General features: G+C 47.9%; 1 pseudogene; it reads left to right on the forward strand.

Moving 5' to 3' along the window:
- The first annotated feature begins 1,370 nt into the window (after positions 1–1,370).
- Positions 1,371–5,180, forward strand: LOC102014647 (annotated as a pseudogene).
- The last annotated feature ends 11,340 nt before the right edge of the window (positions 5,181–16,520 follow it).

The following is a 16,520-nucleotide window of genomic DNA, read 5'->3' on the forward strand; positions in this document are numbered from 1 at the left end:
ACTGAGGCTGGTACGCAGACCAAAAGTGAGGGGGACCAGCGATGGCCCTGCCAGGTGATGACTGGCCTGGAGGGCAGAGAACAGGGTGGGAGGAGAGGTCAGATAAAAGGTCAAAGGGAGGACAGAGGTGGAGCACAGGAAAGAGGTGGACAGGAAAGAGGGCCCACGGTCCTGGCAGGTAGAGGCTCCTCACCTCAACCTCCCTAACCTCTGCTCCTCAGCTGCTCTGGGTTCCTGGAGGTTACAAACGGTCCTGGGCAGTGCCAGAAACAGCCGGAAGGAAGTGGGACGGATGGCAGGGAAGTCCTGAGGTCTGGTCCAGCTGAGCCGTCCTCAGTCTCAAGAATGAGGAGTTGGACTCGAGATATAGTAAGTGTCCTTCTGCCGGTCGCTCCTGTACTTTGAAGGGTCGTATCTTTGAGGGGTGAATGCCGCAGCTTCTGCCCACTGACTGCCTGCTGCTCGGCACCTTGGCCTGGCCATCATCCAGGCTGACACGTAGGGTGAAGCCCACTGAAGCTGCAGCATGGCGGTCATCAAGTGCCCAACGGCAAGCTCCCAGCCCGGAGCAGCTTCCCGTCTCAGGCTACGGGGACAGCAGCGAGGAGTGTTTCACAGGAGGTCACAGCGCAGGGCTGGAGGAAGATAGCTGCCCAGAGGAGGAACAGCCAGCAGCCAGCGGAGACTCGCGGCTCACCATCTGTGCACCCTCGCTCACAGCGAAGGAGAACCGTCCTCTGGGCTCAGGATCCAAGCCCCAAGGATGCCAAAAGAAGGGGACAGAGATGGAAGCAAGGAGAGCTGCGGCAAAAGCAGCAGCACCAGGGAAGAGGCCGAGGCTGTGTGTGAGCATGTAGTGTTGTCCGGGGCAACAGTAACCCATAATAGTCACTCTCATCAGCACAGCTCAGTGGTGTGGGGAAGGTAGGTGTCTGTGATCCATCCAATCATACCTCCCTAGCTGGTCTGCACCCAGAAGTAGGACCCCAAGGGTCAGAAAACACGAGAAATGTGCCATTTTCAAGAATTGTGTTGTTCTGGACTTCATGAACAGGCCCAGGAAAGGGTGTAAGTCAGGCCAACACCACGTCTTCTAATCTAGAGCACACCACAGCTCAAAGGCAAGTACTCAAACACTCTGCTTTCTTGAGAGATCATTTGGGAGCTTGGCCTGTCTCTTAAACTATCTTATACAGCAGTGATGGCGACCGAGTGCCCAAACTGCACCCCAAAACTCACTTATTTATCTCAAAGCACCAACATCATAATTAAACCTGAGTACGGAGGTTTTAGTTGAGAAGAACAACAGTTGTTTAATGTTGCTGCTGGGGTGACTTGCCTGTGTGCTGACAGACAGGGCTGTGGCACGCATGCCGTAGGTTCTGTTACAGCTCAGCAAAGCCTGCATAGTTCAGGTTCATTTGCAATGGCCCTCTTACGGTTTGTGTCTGGGTGTCCCCCCAAAGCCTCCTGCTGTCATGGGACAGGCTTCTAGAGTTTTTGATTGATCTATGGTCCAATGCTGGGATTATGGGTGTGAGTACTACACTGACCCTGGGGCGGGTAGTCTATATACAATGTAAGAGAGGGAAAGAGGCTTGCTCTTGCTGCTCCTCCATTTTTGCTCTTGTTGCTTTTGCTGTTTTCCACCACCATGAGCTGTTGCCCCCTGCCACGTGCCACTCTGCCTTGGAGCCAGCCGAGTATGGACTGAAACTTCCACGAACTGTGAGCTAAATAAATCTTTCCTTCCCTAATTTTGGGAGTCAGGTATTCTGTCCCAGCAATGAGAGAAAAATAACCAAGACAGGGCCCCTATAGGAGCACAGGAACCAAACCTCCTGAATTTAAACAGAATCAGGATGAGAGTCCTTTCTCACGTATGCCAGTTCTACATGAGGCCCTCAAGTACTGCACAACTTTTGAACAAAAGTCGTGTTATCCTGTAGCTACTAAAGCTGTCCCACACTTTCCTGGAGCCCTCACAGCACCAACCAGTGCGCCCAAGGATATTAAATTCCTCACATGTTCACACGTTTCACAGGAGCAAGGGGTCTCTCAGAAGCGAGCAAGTGAGCATACGTGAGCGTTGCTCTGGGTTGGGGCGGCCACCAACCTCAGGGGAAGGAGGAAGTCTGGACCCTTCAAAGAGGCTTTATCTATTTCCCGAGCATCACCACTGTGCATCCTATATGGCCGTCCCATCGCAGTTACAGCAGGGACAGACTGTCCGTCCCTCAGAAGAATCAATGCACCTGCTGAAAACAGCTCATCACACAGGTTCCACATGAATCTCACTAGAATATTTCAGAAATAGCCTAAAAATTAACACACTGTTTTAAGGGTGATATAACTTTACTGTTAAACATTCAAACACATAAATAACCTCCCGTATCTAGAGATGGCACCTGGCTTTCCCTACCCACACAGTAAAGGGCACATTCGTTCCCTTTATGGAGATGCTCCTCTACACAGGCTGCAATTTTTTTTGTTTTGTGCCTTTGGCAACTGTAATGTGTCATGTGCTGCAAGATTATTCAGAGTCACATGATGCAAAGAGCTCAGAGAAAGTTGTAAACTAATGTCAACTAATTATCCTTTAATAATAAAAAGTACAGCTGCCAGAGAAACCCCCTCCATTCCCACCTCATGGAAAAATATCTTCTTGAGCTACTGAGGAGAATCCTGGCAGTGGTTAATATTTATCAAGCACGTAAGTGCCACACACGGTGCTGGTAAGCACGTCCACATGCTGTAACTCCTTGGGTCATAAAACAGCTTCTCTGAGCCTACGTTCTTCACTCAGAAAATGGGAGTAATGATAATATCTACTTCACAGATGAGTAATGTGCCACCTGTCCTACAGCTGCCTGAGGGCCAAGGCAAGTCTGTGCTTCTGTAGAGCCAGCGCATGTTGTGCCGCTGTGAGGAGTTGTGTGTCCGGCACACCTGACACCTCAGAGACTGACAAGGGGGAGGTGCTGTGGACGTTTAGGAGCCTCATTCCGACAGCAGAGTGTCCACGCTGCTGAGAAGCCTCTGACAGATCTAAAGACCCTGTTAGCAACAGCGAAAGTTTTCTGAAGGGTGAGAAAACCACTGGGGAGGAGGCTGTTTGGGCACCTAATGGGCTCATTATTTCTACAGTAAGGCAATTAGTGAAACCGTCTCAGGGACCCCCAGTTGCTCATGCTTCACCCACCTTTACGACAGCAGGAAAGAGAAAGTGACATTTACCGACAGCAAGCTGGCTGTTGCTAATACCGAGCACTTTCACCTATTCTCTTAATCTGCACCACAGCCTGCGAAGTAGTGTCACTGCGGACATGTTTTAAAGTGAGCTCCTGATCCTCCCATTGGGCTCCCCCTGGGTAGTTTCCTTATTGCGGCTGGTGTCAAGGCCTTTCTTCCAGCTGCTCACAGCAAACCCTCGGAGTCATCCTTGACTCAGCTCTCTCTCATAGTCCGTGGCAAATCCACCAGCAACTCCCTTCAAAATATATCTAATATTCAACATTTCTCACCACCACGGCTGCACTGACAGTAGTTCAAGCCACTGTTCTCGTCTGTCTAGACAGACAGCCGTGGATGCCTAGCTAACTTCCCTGCTCCTCTCTGTGCCTGCCCTACGTTTTGTTCTCAGTTTAGCAGCCAGAGCGATCATGTTACTTACAATCTAGGTCAGGTCCTGCCACTACAATGGCTCTGGGTTTTACCAGAGCAAAAGCAACAGTTCCCACAGAGGCCCACAAGATCCCCTACATCTTTCCATTACATCTCTGACTTCTTCACCCCTATGCTCAACCACACTGGCCTCCTTACAATTCCTTGAATACCCCAGCCTCAGGGCTTTTGTGCTGGCTTTTTCCTCTGCCTACAACGCTCCAACTCCTTCCCATCTTCAGGTCTCTGCTTAGAGGTTATTTTCTCAGAGAGCGTCCCTGCCTGTTCTGTTAGAATTCTATCCTTTTCTCCCACTCCAAGCACCCCGAGCCCCTTGTTTTGCTCTGCATTTTCCTATAGCGCTTATCAGGTTTTAACACCTAGTTAATTGTGTAGTTTATTTTGGAACTTCCACGCTGTGATACATTGCTTTTGAAAGCAGTAATACTGGCTCGCTCCCCGAGGCCACGGGCCATGCCAGCACCAGGTCAAGTGCGAAGGGATAGGTTGGAGTTGGTGGCGGCCCAGGCGGCATTGCTGGAGCTCACAGCAGCTTCAGAGCCGCTGGTGGCCCTGCTGCCTCTGTGCACCTGCCAGGCCCTGCCTGGGGACAGCGGCTGCAGCTACTGGAGCGATGACAAATGTAAAAGCAGCCCCCCAAATCACTGACATTGGAGGGGGCTTCATTTTGGAAGAGGAAGAAGAAGAACATAAAATTGGAAATACTGTTTATCAACCAGGATCAGATACGGAATTTAACTATACAGCGTGTGAAGAATGTGGGAAAGAATTTATGGATTCCAACCGTATGAATCACTTTGGTTTGGCAACCTGTGATAACTGCAGAGATCCTGGTGAGAAAGTCAGCTCCTTACCAAAACTGAAACAAAGCAAGAATACCTTTTAAGGAACTATGATTTAGAAAAAAGAAAATCAACTCAAGTTTATTGTGAAGAAGAACCCTCATCATTCACAGTGGTAGATACAAAACTCTACTTAAAACTACAGATTGTGCAGAGGTCTCAAAGTTAGGGTAGTCCGGAAGACTAGAAGAAGCAAAGGAAGTGAGACAAGAAAACAAAGAAACAGTGAAACAGAATTAATCTGATAAAAAAAAAAAAAAAAGTAAAAGAGGTTGGTGGAACTCCTGTCCTCCTGACTAGGCCATGGAGGGTTAAAGTGGAGGAGACACTAGAGATCAGAAATGAGGCACTGACTGTTTGGTTTGCTCAGAAGGCTCAGAACAGAGAAAAGCAGAATCTAGTCTAAAGATTCTTCAGTTGAAAAGAAATTGGAACCTGGTTCCTTTTGGTCTTCTGATTTTGATCTACAAAGAAGCTGACAAAGTTTACTTCTTATGGGGAGAATTGCGGTGAGCGGTAAGCAGTGTGTAGAAAAGAGAAAAGATTGCTCATCAACACGAGTATGGACAAGAGGAAAGCTGGGCAGATGACATGTACTGCGAGGCTTGTACCGTGTGTGGCCATGAGCTAGCATATGAAAAATGTGGTTTTTAGGTCAGTCACTTTTGAAACAGATTTTTATATTTAAATAAAGGAAATTTAGATTGGCCCTGTTCAAAATCTACTACAATGTAAGTAATGCTTCAGTAATAACTGTAGCTATGGCTCAAGAGCAAATTTCAGTTACAGTTCTGCGGGCCTGGTTAGGCAGAGTGTCAGATCTATGGGAACTGAATGGTAAGTTGATTCAAAAGCAGCAGAGCTACAAATTATGGAATAAGAGTCCAAAATAAATCTTAGACTGGGGCAGGAGGAAGAGCTTTCAATAAAGGTCAAAGCTGACTGAATTGGACTCAACCAAAGAAACGAACAGGGATGGTGATACACCACTGTACAGAGTTTGGGTCAGATTTTTAGGGACCACTTTGGTCTTCAAGACAGGAGGCAGTGGGGAGCTCCTGCTGGAAAATGTCCTGACACACGGTAAGAATAAACAGTGAGCTGCAGAAATTTGATGTTTTCTGTATTAATAATGGTTGAATAATTCTTTCCAAATGCTGAATCAATATGGAAAACAGCATTTTTGATCAAAGGTATTGAATTCATCCTAACTACTTCTAAGTGTCTTACACGTATTCTCATTCAGTCCTGGGTGGGATGAAAATTTGCTTCCTTTGGGGGAGGGAAGTGACACCCTAAACTTTACTTTGTCCCAAGCGCTGAGATCAAATTTAGTTTGTCTGATTTTTCCTGACTCTTCTGTAAAGGATTAACAACTAATTTGACTGCTCAATCTTTCCAGCATTATTTTAATAAAAGTTCAGGTTGAGGTAAACTGAGTTTTCAACTTGTAGTTTGACAGGACTTTTTTCTTACTACTACGAGCAGAAAGTATATGCATTTTCACTTTTCTCTCTAAACCAGATGACACTTGGAGAAAGGTCAAAGTCAAAGCAAGTTAAACCCAAGTGATCAGGCACTTGAGACTATAACTAATTGTTGTCTATATAAATACCCAACAAAGAAATTTTCACTGTATTCAAGTACTGATTTTTTAAAATATGTGCTATGCTAAATATTGGAGCTCAGTAAAAACTGATTCTGAATGGGCAGCCAATTTCCAGCCTTCTGATAACAAATAACTTGGGGTTCCACATCTCTCACCGTGCACTAAAGTACAACTGAAATGCGTCAATGATCTACACATTAAAACAGAAACACTTAATCTGCTGGGAAACAGAATAGGTAAAACTCTTGAAGACATAGGTGTAGGCAAAGACTTTATAAACAAAACCCCAATCACACAGGAAATACTACAAAGAATCAACAACTGGGATCTCATCATATTAAGCTTTTACACAGCAAAAGAAACCACCAACAGAGTGAAGAGACAACTCACAGAGTGGGTAAAAATTTTTTACCAGCTGTTCCTCAAAGGACTAATATCTAGGATATATGAAAGGCTCAGACCCACACCCTTTCAGGTTTGAAGACCCAATCCAAAAATGGACATCTGAAATGAACAGACACCTCCTAAATGAAGTACAAACAGCAAATAAATATATGAAAAAATGTTCAACATCAGGGGTCATTCAAAAAATACACATGAAAACAACACTGAGATTTCGTCTTGCTTCAAAAATAATGGCTGTCATCAAGAAATCAACCAATAACAAATTGTAAGTTGTGGGGAAAGTTGTGGGGAAAAAGGAACCCTTCTCCACTGTTGAAGGGAGTATAAATTGGTACAACCAATACGGGAATATTATGGAGATTCCTCAGAAATAAAACTAGAGGTTCCATTTGACTCAGCTATTCTCCTTCTTGGTATCTTCCCAAAAGAATTAAAAGCATCACACCATGGAAATATATGCACACCCATGTTTATAGGAGCACAGTTTGTAATGGCAAATCTTGGACACACCCCAGATGCCCACCAGTGGATGAATAAAGAAAATGTGGTTCTTACGTACAATGGTGAGTGCTACTCTCCCATAAAGAAGGGTAAACGAGACGTTCTTAAGGAAATGGATGCACTTTGAGACCATACCTTTAAGTGAAATAAATCTGACACAAGTTTAAATATCTCACTGTGTTTCTTGTGTGAGAAACCAAAAGGGCAAATAATGACCAAAATGGATGCTAGGTATTGGGAAACAGAAAGAAAATGTTCACGTGGGAAGGGGAAGAGGAGCGGGGAGTGGAAAGGATAAAAAGAGAGGATAGAAGGAAAAAATGGAAACCAAGCTTTTATAAATAAGGAAGGGAAAATAGGAGGTGTCTAAAGCAGAGCTTTTTTAAATAAGGAAGGGAGGAAAGGGGACTGTGGAAAACGAAAAATCAAGATACCTTCTGTACAGGTACAAGTCCCCTATGATGAATGTGACCATTATGAATATCAAGTATAACAATAAAATTAAAATGTAAAAAACAAACAAAGAAGAAAGCAATATACTTATCTGTTTTAATCACACTCAAGTGCCTATGTGCCTAGGAGATGCTCAAGCAAAGTACATTGAATGAATGAAGGGATGAATTTGGCAAAGGCAAATCAGGAGTCAGGAAACCATGCAAGGCCTGGCAACTAACAGGCGGCAGAGTCAGGAACTGGAGTCCTGTCTCTTGGACTCCACACACCAGCCTGTTGCTAGCAAATGCCTCCCCAGAACAGCGAGGGGAGGGATCCAAAAGGAAGTTGATCTGCGAGCCTTTTATCTAAGTGACACTGGGGTCTTTGGGGTTGGTGCCCCTTCGGCGCTGGGTGTCTCACCTCCAGCTGCCCCTGCGTCCTCAGCCACCTCAGCAACAGTGGCCGGCCTGAGAACTGCTCCTGAGTCACCAGGAAAGGTATCTGTTGTGGTCAGCACTGTTAAGGTGGGGACGTATGAGAAACCCTGAAACGTATGTCTACCAGAGAAGGTTTCAGTAATGTCTGGGGCTTGCCCGGCTGTGCAGAGAGTCACTTCCACCCAAATGCAGACCCCTGCTTCCTGAGGGCAGAGCGGCCTTACGCGATGTCCTCTTGATTTCTTGCCGGTGGTTGTACATCGTTCCCCATCACCCGAGAAGCCTCGCTCCATGTGGGCCCCAGATGCAATGCCCCCTTGCTTGCCCTCCTGCTGCTCTATGGCAGGCCATCTCCTCCTGAATCCCCTGCCCTGGAAGACCGTATGTCCTCGGCCAAAGCTTTACAGCTCAGTTGTTTCTTAGCCCCTGCATCAGGCCCACATAAGCACCAGGTGCCTGGGGAGGGTAGGTGGGTGGCTTGTGCCACTTCAGAGGCATCTAAAGGACACGTGAGACATGAGGCCAGTCTCTAGAATCAAGACAGTGCCCAGGCCTTAGACAGAAAGGGGCTCCTTTCAAACAAGCAACCGGAAACAACACACACCCCTACTGTTCTAAATAACGTCGAGAAAATGCCGCTCGCTGGCAAGTGAGGCACCGACTGCCCAGAGCTTCGGCGGCAGACTCAGGAGCCGGCTCTCTCTGTCCCTCAGCCTGGGCGGTGCTCACCAAATCTGGGAGCAGGAGCCCTCCTCAGAGGCACCTGACTGAGCCCGGGAGCTGGGGCAGCACCCTCCAGGAGTTTGGAAGAAGGGGTTCATCAGGCAAAATTGCCACCGTAGGTGGACTGCACCCAGTTTTCCTCCCTGAAGGAAGTCCCTTGGGGATGCAGATGTGACGACCGCACGATCCTCTCATTTTAATGTGCAGGGACGCTGAGTCCATGCGGTTTTCAGGAAGTGCTTCATGAGCTACTCCTTCATTCCTTCATTTAAAGATTTTCTCTCAAAATGAAAGCACCCCGGAAAGGCTAGAGGCCATGCCTTCATGGTTATGAATGCTTCAGAGTACGTGGGTCATCCTTTGAGGAGATTTTCTGGGAGCTACTCTACCCACGCCCCTTCACTGAGATAGTAAGGGATTTCTTGCCTCATCTAAATCTCCTGGGTAAGACAAAGTGTACACACACACACACACACAAAGCTGGAATGGGGCTGGGTCGCTTCACAAACAAGACAGGCACAGAGAGGGCTCAACATTAGGGCCTCGCTGGCTCCTGGCCTGCGGCTGAGGGGGCATAGCTGCTCACTCGCTACCCGCATCAGCCTCCTGTAGCAAAGGGGCTGGGACCTGGGGGCAGGGATCACTTTTGTGACTAATAACCTAATCATGGAAAATTACAACTTCCTGAGCTGATCTATCAGAGGTGGCCACAAAACTCTTTATGATGCGACCAAAAATTCCTCCTGCCACCACAGCCCTCAAAAATAGGTCAAAGACAACTTCTATGGAACTCTCAAAGCAGGGCTGAGCTTACAACACCTACTGCTGCGTCACTAAGCTGCAGACACTGGAGCTTTGTGAGAATGCTGCCCTCTTCTCCGTCCCTGATTCGCCTGTGCTCTGGGCCGGTCCTCGTCCTGTCCTGCTGGGTCCTCCTCATGAGAATGATCCGTCATGGCGGCCACAGGGGCTGCCTGCTGTTTTCCCTGACAGTATCTGTCCACAACCTGTCTCCAGCGTTTGCATCTCCTCATGTGAAGGGCTTTCCCTTTCAGGGACCCGGGACAAGGTTGACCTAAATATCTTCCATCCAAGATGACACTTCCTGAGGCCCAGGAGCCTCACCTGACCTCAGCCAAGCCCTGTTCGACTGGCCTCATAGTTCAAGCTATGCTTCACCCCAAAGTAGAGCAACAGGTGGACTGGGAACTGGCAGAGATGTGAATTATCCTTTTCTCGGCCTCCCAGAGGCCCCAGGTTTGCAGCCAGGACTCATGGGTGGCTCCTGCCTGGATCAGGCATGCAGACCTCTCTCTCTGAAAGCTAGACAGTTTGTTGATGGGATGGCACAGGGGTCAGACCCTGGCCTGACTGTGAGCTGTGTGACCCTGGCCATCCATCTTAGCAGGTTGAGACATAGCTTCTCTGATAATGAACGCAGCATATTGTGTTACAGGGGTTACGGTGGAAGCCCTAGGGAATGAGACAGCAGACTGACAGGGACTTTGAGATGAGCTTTCTATCACTTGCAGTCAGACCTTTGCAGAGACAGGAACCACTCAGCTCTGAGGTCTCCAGCCAGAGGACCCAGCAGGACAGGACAAGGAGCGGCCCAGGGCACAGGTGAAGCAGGGACTGAGAAGAGGACAGCGTTCCCACAAAAGCTCCAGGGTCTGCAGCTTAATGACACAGGAGGCGGTGCTGTAGGCTAAGCCCTGCTCTGAGAGTTCCATAGAAGTTGTCTTTGACCTATCGTCAAGGGGTGTGGTGGCAGGAGGAATTTTCGGCTTCATCATAAACTCTCCGAGAGTTCTGTGCTTATTCTTCTGCTTCTTTTGTATTTGCAGCTTTCAGTAGGAGTCCCACGCGCCAGGGCTGAAGCAGGGCTGGGACCTCCAGCATGCCCACCTTGAGTCTGAGCACCCGCCCTTCTGAAAGACTCAAGATAACGTTCCCTAAGAGCCAGTCACCTTACATGACCCTCTGTCAGCCCAGAAGCTTTATCTGGTCCCTGGCTAAGGGCACAGCCTGAGGAAGGGTGGGCAGCTCTTTCTGACAGCCCCCCGAGAACCTCAGACAGTCCTCCGCCAGGGAGAAGGTGTTCCGCGTCTGCCTGGCCTAAGTCAGACCTGTGCTGAGTCATGGAACTCTGCCTGGGGCTTGAGGCCCAATACAATGACTCAGGCCACCTGGAATCCAGGGAAAGCCAGCCTCGGTTTCTCCCCAAGGGCTCTGCCCAGCTGGGCATGAACGTACCTAGGCAGACGGCGACAAGGACAGTGGGAGACTGTCCATCCTTGTATGCAAGAACAGGGGACTGAGCTTTGTGCCTAAACCACCCCTGAAACATTCTTTGAAAACCCCGTATCAACTCATCTAAAATTAGCTTTCAGGATCTAAATCACTTCCTGTTGCAAAAACCACAGGCCTGATGCTTCAGTCATTACCCTGCCTGCCGGTAGGGGGAAGGGAAAGGTGATGCAGGGGTGCTGCATGCAGAGAACCGTGACACCTCGAAAGGTACACAGCAGTCAGGACCCCCCGCCCCGCCACTGCTGAGCCAGGTCCCATCAGACTCTGCAGGGGTTGGCATGAGCGTGGGCACGCATGCGCACGCACACAAGCGCACCCTGCACGCACAGCCGCACCGCAGGTCGGAGCCTTGTGCATTGCTGCAGAGAAACGACCACAAGGACAGCCTAACCGCCTCTCCGCGGTGCCCCTCCCTAGCACAGGACTCACGAAGAGAGGAGGGCAGGTGTCTGGCCCGCTTGGAGCACCTGCGGCTGTGTCCCTGCTTCTCTTGTATCCCCGGCTACCTTGTGCCTAACGGGCTATGAGCAAGGTGAGCCCTGTGCTAGTCCCTCGTTCATTTTTTAGCCCATACTGACCAGTGCTTCCTGTGCGGGGGAAACAGTGGGGGCAGGGCTGGGGATGGGCAGCAAGTCAGAGGCCGCCTTGCACACCAGGGGATGAAGACGAGGGAACCATCTGGACCTCTAAACCACCCAGACAGCTCTGTTCTTCCTGCGGCAGGCTGAGCCCTGACCCCTTCCGGACTGAAGGACGGCAGCAGCTGTGTGCAGAGCCGTGGTCAGAGCCAGAGCAGGAGAGGGAAGACAATGACCATTTGTCACAAGCCCGCGAGTCCCAGATGGTGCCCTGGGAAGCACGGGATGAACCGGCGGCGCACCTAGAAATCAAGTGGCTTCCTACACGCTAAGCATCAGGAGCGCAGGGATTTATACAATTACTCTGCTGTTGATCTCCAGCACCCTCAGCGGGCAGCACCTGTGTATGGAAGCGTTTTGGCAGATCCCTGGTAAGTGATAACGTGGAGACGGAAGGTCCAGCTGAGGAGCAGGCTGGCTCTGGTGAGGGCAGGAGCAGCGCTGGCCGTGTCCGTCCAGCGCATGTTCACCAGACCTCAGGGTGCCTGGGATCTCAGGCTTCACAGACCAGGTCCCCGCCTGGGTACCAGAGATGGTGTATCTTCAGTGGTGCTCTGACACGGGCTGCCTGCTCCGGTGGGAGGATCCAGCTGCTCTGCCATTAAGTGGCCATGGTGGTAGTGGTCTCCTCCCTGCCAAGCTCAGTGGCTGACCTCAGCAGAGTCATCTTTAGAGAGATAAAAGCCTGGTCTCAAACAAGGGTCTTTCTACGATGATGAGAGAACAGTGTCCCCTGAGGCCCTCCCACTGCCTGCTGGTAAGGAGACTGAAGCATCCCTGGGTGTTTGGAATGCCTGGTGACCACTGCCATCCTCATTGGCTGCTGCTAATGCACTTAGGCTCCCAGAAGGACAACTCCTGTTACACAGTAACAAGGCCCTGACCCAGGGTGCTGAGGATGTATCCTGCCCCTACGTCTGTGCGTGCTTCCTCAAGTGGTGAAGAACCTGCAGCCGCAGACACGAGGGACCACAGAGAAAACAGAGTTTCCCACGGGTTACTGAAGGGTGATTGTGACACTGCCTGGCTCCCGACTCCCGCAAGCAAGTGGGGTCACTAGCATTCGCACTGCTCTCACGTGGACGATAAATTGGGCCATCAGAGCCAAGGCTCGTCCCACAAGCCAAGCTGCCAGGGGAGTGGTCAGCACTTTCACAGAGAACAGATGTATTTTCAAAATGATTCCTTTCAGCCAGGCCCTATCTAGGTACTGAGGGTACATCGTCCCTCATCAGTTGCTCATTCCACCGAAAAAGACAAGCGATCGTGACCTCAGATTGCAAGCACAAACCCAGAGAAGCACCGCACTAGGAAAGCCCAGGTGTCACGGGAGCACGCAGAAGCAGCGTGCAGCCCGTGTGCCGCCAGGCGTGGCTCTGGAGGAAACGTGAGCAGGCAGCACTCGGTAGAAATAAACCGTCACCAAAGCGAATTAAGGGGACAAGAGAGCCTGATCAAGAGGGCGTCTCCCAGGAACCCAGAGAAACCTGATATAGCTACAGTGTAACCTTCCGTTATAACGGATTAATTAAAAGAGGATCGGCTCAGAGCATCTGTGTGTGTGCAAAGAAAAATTCTTTGCATACTAGGACTATGAAGGAGCATCTTAACTAACATCAAGTACTATACCAGGAAGCTAAAAAATGATGAAATATGAGGAGACATTTCATGAAAATCAGGCACAAGACCGCAATTCCTGTTATCAGCTTTGCTATGCAAGTCTGACTATAGAAATCCCAGCAAGGGCGTTATAAAAACTAGGCCTAAGACCTGGAAAAAAGAGACAAAGTTGTTGTTTTAAAGTGAATTATTATTGTTTGCTGCTTGCTTTCTGGGAAACGCTTTGCTTACCTTAACGTACTCCTCACAATCACCTTATGAGTAGATTTTAGTAACAAGTCTATATTTACAAGTGAAGAAACCAATAAAGATGTTCAGTACTTAGCTAAGTAAACAGCAGGGCTGGATTTAAGCCAGGTGGGTTGACTTCAGAGTCTGTGCTCTTTATCACTGTACTATATTACTTCTTGATAAGGGCCCCCCCGACACACACTCACACACGTACCAGCAGCCAGGTTATGTAGCCAAATATAAGATCAACTAACAAAAAAATCAGCAGCGTTCCTAACTACCAGGGGGTCCGTTCTTCAGACAGCCTATAAATTCCATCCCAGTGCTATCAAAATTGCTACAGAATTTTTCACAGAGCCTGGCTATAAATTTCATGTGGGAAAAGATTCTGCACCATTTCAAATAAGAATGATGGTGAAGGCTTTGCCTTGTATCACAATATAAAGCAACAAGTATTAAAGCAGTACGGTGCTGATACGGAGACACACGAGTCAGCGAGTAAGCCGAAGGAAGGGTCGAGAAGGAGACCCATGTACTTAGGGGACCCGTGCAGGAGGTAAAGCTGAGGTGCAGGGACAGCTGGCACGGCTGATGTGGGTTCTGCTCAAGGTTGCTCTGGTTTGACTCACTCCTGAGGCGTTTAACAGTCAGGACATAGAGACGCTCGCGGGGCGAGGACGCAAGCAGGGGCTGCGGCTCCCCACGGCCTTTCTTGCTTCCTCACAGAGGCCTCCCTCGAGCTCAGCGATTCTGGAAGCCTGTGCCGTGGGTGTCCATGGGGTCACAAAGCCAGAGTCAAGCCTTTTTTGCTGCTGATGTCCTGTCCATTTCAGCACTGGAAACCGCAATACACCCAGGAAAGCAACAATCTGGCCACAAGGCCTACAGTGTGAGTCTACGCCTGACAACTCTTCTTGCCAGTACTTCGGGCAATCTCGTTAAAAGTCCTGGCGCTTTCTGTCCATGTTTGCTTTGGGTATTTCAGGGAGCAGCCTTGTTCAGGGTCTACAAGGGGAACTTCCTATCAGTGTGAAATAAATGAACCTTTGAATAAACAGTATCAGACAATTGCTAATTGAATTGGCTAGGAATATTTTCATTTTTAAATATGAGAAAACTCAAGTCAACGTAAGTGAAGAAAATACACTGGCTTGTGTAAAAGAAACGTCCAGAAGTAGTTTAGACTTCAGAATCAAATGTAGATCAAAACTGTCAGCAGGAACCTGGGTGCTTTCCCTCTTTTCACAGAGCTCCACTCTCCTGGTTCACCCTGATTCGCTTCCCTCGTAGGGAGCCTCTTTCTCAAAAACTCTGTGAAAACACTGTTTCATGTATCCCTGGCCTCAAAGCGTTATTCACCCTTTCAAACTTGGCACTCCTTGTAACCAGCAGAGTGAGAGACGTTAAGGGACTGAAGCTAAGTAGGATCCACTTTAATAGATGAGAATGCCACACCAATAACGCGAGTGGGAAGCTCAGAATATTGCTTACCACAGGCAGGTAACCTGGGTGTCAGGAGAGACAGCAAACCTTCCCCAGAGTCAACCCTGCACAGAAAAAGTAAAGCGAGATCCCTCCGATGCCGCTCGTAAGCACACGCTCAGGTATACTGAAGTCCTAAATATAAAGAATAAAAGTATATAAAAATATATATTCATGACCTTTGGGGAGGGGGAAACTTTTTTAAAAACACAAAAATCAAAGGCATCTCAAATCAGGTAATTTGGGCCAGGGATGTAGCTCAGCAGCACAGCGAGCTACATCTAATGGGAGTTCTGTTCCCAGTACCAAAATAAAATAAAATAAGAAAATTTGATTCCATCAAAATAAACTGCTTTGGTATAGTAAAAGAGACTGTAAGTGAAAGATATCTGAATGGTTGGCAGAAAACATATTTCACACTTGTAATACACAAAGAATTAATATCTAGCACATGTAAGCAGTTTCTAAAAGTTAACAAGTAAAACCTCAGCATCTTTATTAATAAAAGGATAGGCATGGGTAATTAAAAAAAGGAAACAAATATGCTCAATAAATGTACAAAAAGATGCTTTTTATACAAAAAAAAAAAAAACTAAAGAAATACAACAGAAGAAATCTGTGTGAAATGTTCAATTTTATCAAGGCAATGGTCTCAACAAGCAGCTGGAGGGCCTGTCGTGCTAATGGCTGTTACATGGGCCCAACTTGTCTCTGGAAATCAAGTTGACAGCCTCTATTAAATGTCAACATATGAACACGTAACTTTTGATGCATCTACCCAGAAGGATGGTTGCTTATGTATTTAATGCGGCATATACATGAATAGCCATCACAACTTGTTTGTGATAGTAAAAACTGGGAAAGACAGAAATGTTCATCAGGGTGGGTATGGTAATGCACTCAGGAGGCTGAGGCAGGAGGATTGCTGTGAGGTCAAGGCCAGTTTAGGCTATAAAGTAAGTTCAAGGCCAGCCTGAACTATATAGTGATACCCTGTCTCACAAAAAAAAAGAAGACAAAAAAATGTTTATCAATCAGGGAATGAATAAATAAGATGAAGTGTGTTTATTTTTGAGAAATGCACATTATCTCTTTGAACCAATATAAAAGAGATATCACTGGCTGATACCTGCACAGTAATATGTGTACTGTATTAGAAGGTGAAAGAAAGAAAGAGAGAAAGAAAGAAAGAAAGAAAGAAAGAAAGAAAGAAAGAAAGACCAAAGATAATCTTACCTACTTTCTATAAAGGGTCATCAAGTAAATGTATAAAGAGAGTCAGACATGGTGGTGCACACCATCTCACACATGGGAGGCTGAGGCAGGAGGATCACTGCAAGTTTGAGGCCAGCCTGGGCTACATAGTGACTATAAGTTCAGCCTGAACTGCATAACGAGACCCTGTCTCATCAGAACAAAGCAAAACAACCCCACCCAAAAAAAGAAAGAAAGAAAAAGATCTGGAAAGGTACATATTCAGCTGAGAATGGTAAGAAACAAGAAAGGAGGTTGGACTCAAACACAGCAGCCAACGGGCGCTTTCTTTAACTTTACAATTTTGCAATCTTAGGGCTAAAGAGTTTTTTCTACAAAGAGAGAG

The sequence above is a fragment of the Chinchilla lanigera genome, unplaced genomic scaffold, assembly GCF_000276665.1.
Source record: "Chinchilla lanigera isolate Chin_1 unplaced genomic scaffold, ChiLan1.0 scaffold00007, whole genome shotgun sequence".
Lineage (NCBI taxonomy): Eukaryota > Metazoa > Chordata > Mammalia > Rodentia > Chinchillidae > Chinchilla > Chinchilla lanigera.